The sequence below is a fragment of the Dendrobates tinctorius genome, unplaced genomic scaffold, assembly GCF_039654945.1.
Source record: "Dendrobates tinctorius isolate UK_male_01 unplaced genomic scaffold, ASM3965494v1 ptg000039l, whole genome shotgun sequence".
In the NCBI taxonomy this organism is placed as follows: domain Eukaryota; kingdom Metazoa; phylum Chordata; class Amphibia; order Anura; family Dendrobatidae; genus Dendrobates; species Dendrobates tinctorius.
The window spans coordinates 50415391-50419815 of NW_027361707.1; the positions used below are offsets into that span (position 1 = coordinate 50415391).

At 47.9% G+C, this 4425-nt stretch overlaps 1 long non-coding RNA gene across 1 annotated transcript; it reads left to right on the forward strand.

The window, feature by feature from the left end:
* The first annotated feature begins 1100 nt into the window (after positions 1–1100).
* LOC141088623 (uncharacterized) lies at positions 1101–2347 on the forward strand. Its single transcript, XR_012231997.1, has 3 exons — positions 1101–1369; positions 1465–1675; positions 1870–2347. It is a non-coding gene; the product is annotated as an uncharacterized lncRNA (long non-coding RNA).
* Positions 2348–4425: the final 2078 nt, after the last annotated feature.

Genomic DNA, 4425 nt, shown 5'->3' on the forward strand with positions numbered 1-4425 from the left:
CGTGCGTGATGCAGCTGAAACTTCACCATTGCCTGCTGCTCATACAGTCTCTCCAGCATATGCAAGATGGAGTTTCACCTTTTGGTACTTTGTATGTCAGCCAGTGAGTGGGAAGGCAAAAGTTATGCTGCAGCACAGACAGGCGAGCAGCAGCAGGATGAGAATGAGAAAAGTACACACACTGCCTGCACTTTCAGCAAAAAAAAACTTAGGCCTCTTTCACACATCAGGTTTTCGCCGTCAGGCGCGATCCGGCGCTTTTGACAGAAACCGGATCCGGCGAAATGCAATGCCGGATCCGGTTTCCCCCCCATTGACTTGCATTTGCGCCGGATCGCGCCGGATGGCCATGCGTTTCATCCGGTTTTCGCCGGATCCGGCAATGTGTCGCGATCCGGCGTCTGGAAAAAACGTCTACTGTAACGTTTTTTGTCTCCGGCGAAAAAGCCGGACACGCCGGATCCGGCGCGTCCGGCTTTTTCACACAATGAAAGCCTATGAGCGCCGCAGTGCGCCAGATCCGGCGAAAGCCGGATCCGGCGGCCGGATCCGGTTTTTTGGTCTGAGCATGCTCAGTAGCTCTGCCCACAGGAGATATATAAAAGCAAGACAATGGGACCCTCAGCCACACCCAACATGCCACCCAAGCCAAGAACCAGGAGCAGGAGAAGGCAGCAGACATCTGCAGCAGCAGCACCATCAGCACCACCCCAAATGGAGCAGCAAATGGAACATGCTGAGGAGGGGAGTCCAGCAGCAGATGAGAGACGGTAATTATCAAATCCCCCATTCCTCCAAACTAGAGCCATGGAATATCAAGATATTCATTGGCCCTTTGTTTCTCTTTATTCAACAGCCGCCAAAGAGATGCAGCAGCAGCAGCAGAAATGGCATCACTGGCAGCAGCAACAGCAGCAGCAATACCCACAGCCATGGAGTCTGGCCATCAACAGGACAGCACATCTTCTTCTGGGAGCCCTCCCTCGCATCGTCAGCGTTTGACGGTAAGTTTTTATTTCCAAAATCCATCATCTCTGTAATATATGTCTATTCATTGACTTTTATTTCAAAACAGGAATCACAAGATGAAGAGGAGCTCCCAGAAGAAGAAGGAAGGGGTGGACAGACACCTGGAGTGGGCTCACAATTGGTAAGTTTTTTGCATCAAACGCAGAAACACAACATCACACTACACACAACACATAGAAAACAATGTTCTGCAGACCACACACAGCAAACAAATGCCTACATCCAAAGACATAACATTTTTTGTTTTCTTCTCTAGTCTTCCCAATCTGGTGCTCGGCCAAGAGGTCCTCGCAGTGCCTCCCAGGGTCGTCGGCGACAGCAACGCGGCGGTCACCAGCGTGTAAGTATAAATATTTTTGCTTTGTTTTTTTGCACTTTTTATTTCATTTCTTTTGTGGAGGCTAATTATGTTATTTTTGTCTTTTTCTTTAACAGCCTTCACAGCGTGCTCCCGACTCTGACGGTGAGGATGGAGGGATTGATGTGGACCGCCTCATCGATCTCGTCAGAGAAAGGGAGCCGCTCTGGAATATGGCTGACCGCCACCACGCTGACCTGATCGTTACCCGACGACTCTGGGAGGAAATCTGTTCTCTCCTTGTGGGCCGCTGGGAGGACCTCGAAGCTCGGGCCCAGATTAAAGAGCGTAAGTATATACAGTACCGGTTGCTTGATGTAAACCAGTGTTTCCCGAACTCCAGTCCTCGTGGTCCCCACGGATCATGTGTTCAGGATTTCTATTTACTATGGAAATCCTGAAAACATGACCCCTGGGGACCATGAGGACTGGAGTTTGTGAAACACTGATGTTGTATACTAACCACTCCTTTCTCGTTTCAGGGAACAGAATTGTGAATCGGTGGCGGTCTGTGAGGGATCGTTTCAAGAAGGAGTTCAATAAAGAGATGCGGGCCCCGAGTGGATCTGGAGGACGCAGGAGCAAGTACAAGTACGCACAAGCCCTGTCGTTCCTCCGGGAAACAATGCTCACCAGAAGGTAAATATTACACACCACATGTGAAAAAAATGTTAGATGTAACTTTTTTTTTTCAGCCAGGGCCATACCATGTCAGTATTTTAATTGTTTTTTTTCTCTTTATTACACAGCACGGTGAGCAGCACTCGGGAGCCTGCACGATTGGACCCTTCTGAGGCGATCCCTGAGGAGACCGGCACCGAGGGACACTTCGACCGCCCCGGTACATCTGCACCTTCCCAGCCTTCCCACACATTCGACCCATCTGTCCCATCCACCAGCACAGGAGCATCGTGGCCGCCTACATTACATGAAGCTGCTGGTGAGGAGATCGCTTTCCCTTTACCCCACCCTTCTGCCCCTGCCACCTCTAGTACACCTGCGGGTACTGGGCGGCAGCGCAGAGGGGTCAGGAAAAGAGTTATGCGCAAGAGTTCTTGCATCTGAATGCATCTTTCCAGAACTGTCTCAAAGTCTTGTCAGAGCAAATCTCCGCAGGCTTTCAGCAGATCAACTCCAGCATTCTGAAGGTGAAGACACTTCTGCAAACCATGCATTCAGAAGCAAGATCTTCGCCAAACCACACCTTTTTCAGGTCTGTTGTGGAGCGCATGGCAACACTATCTCCTACCCAGCAGATGCATGTAATGCATTCGTGCCACGGTGCTCTACAGCAGGTTACCTCCCAACCTCCACCTCCCACCACTGTAATTCCTCCACCTGCACCCCCTCCAGCCACTTTCCATCCTCCCCCTCCTATTACATCTGCACCCCCTCCAGCCACTTTCCATCCTCCCCCTCCTATTACATCTGCACCCCCTCCAGCCACTTTCCATCCTCCCCCTCCTATTACATACCAGCAACCTCACCAGTACCAGCAACCTCCCCAGTACCAGACATCTCCCCACTTCCAGCAACCTGCCCCGTACCAAACTCCTTCCCCGTACCAAACTCCTTCCCCGTACCAAACTCCTTCCCCATACAACTTTCCATCAACATCATCTGCTCCTACAGTCCCTGCCCAACCCTCCACTCCACCGCCCACCACCTCTTCTGCCTCCCACATGTCCACCCATTCTGTAGCTTTTTCCACACCTTCACCTCTAACTGTTCCTTCCCCACCACGATCCCAGTCCTCTCTCCACACACCCAGTGTCGAAGTGTCCCGCAGCCCCTCCAGCAGTATTTCCACCCCACAGTACACAGATTTGTAATGTGTGTTTTTTGTAATAAAAATGCCCATTGGGTTTAAAACCTTTATTAAAAAAGTTTTTTGCACTTTAAAAACATTTTACAAAAAAAAAAAAAAATTTAAATAAAAGTTAAATTATCGTTTCACAATGGTTGTCTGTCATTTCTTTCTGCGGCGAACTATGTTTTAAAAAAAGGTTAAATACAGGGTATTTCAAAGGTAAAAAGGTATTCAAAACCAGGTATATGGGTAAATTTTAGCTTTTTGCCACAGTTGTGTTCCTGGTTGTGTTTGAAGCAAAGTATTTCACCTAAAAAGTTGTGTTTATTGTTGGTGATTTCCTACCAATGTACACAACTTTTGTTAAAAGGTGAAATACTTTGCATAAAACACAACCAGGTACACACCTGTGGCCTAAAGCTAAAAATAGTAAGACCATGACAAGATAGCCAACTTTGGTTTGCAAAGGTATATACTGTTGGTCCAGAAGGTACACAAGTTTAGGGCACAAATCTTTCACACTCTGTCATCCCAGTGTACTCTGCCTTGAGGTGACATAAAGTATAGTGGAAAATTGTCCCTGAAACCGTCACAGAACTTCTAGTGGTAATATTTCCAATGACAACATCCATCTTCGCCAGTAACTTGCTCTTCTCTCCAACCTGCACTTTCTTCTCTACAACCTGTCAAAGAAGGGCTGTAGGAACATGCTATATCTAGTTTTCCAGTAGCCAATCCCTTTCGGAAGGCCACAAGGGTCAATTTTAAAAACCGGATCCGGCGTAATCCGTCGAAAAAACGGATAGAAAAACGGATAGAAAAACGGATGAACCGGATGAGACGGATCCGGTTCTGTCTGTCAAGAACAAGACGGATCCGGCAGAAAACCGGATCCGGCACTTCAGGTTTTACAAAACATTTGCCGGATCCGGCATTCCGGCACGACGCCGGATCGCGCCTGACGCCGAAAACCTGATGTGTGAAAGTAGCCTTTCACACAAACACAAAAATTGAGCTTGGTGTGAGTTGGTATACATGCAGCACATAAACGCATGTTCACATGGGCCACAAAAGATACAAAACCTACAAGAAACAAAATGAGCAAAAACCCCACTGTAACTAAATAGGTATAAAGCAAAAGTGCATCTAAATAACACAGAGTTCTTAGTAATACTGTTTTTAATCAAAAATAGCATAAAAGCCATCAGACCATCGACAAGGTGACTCT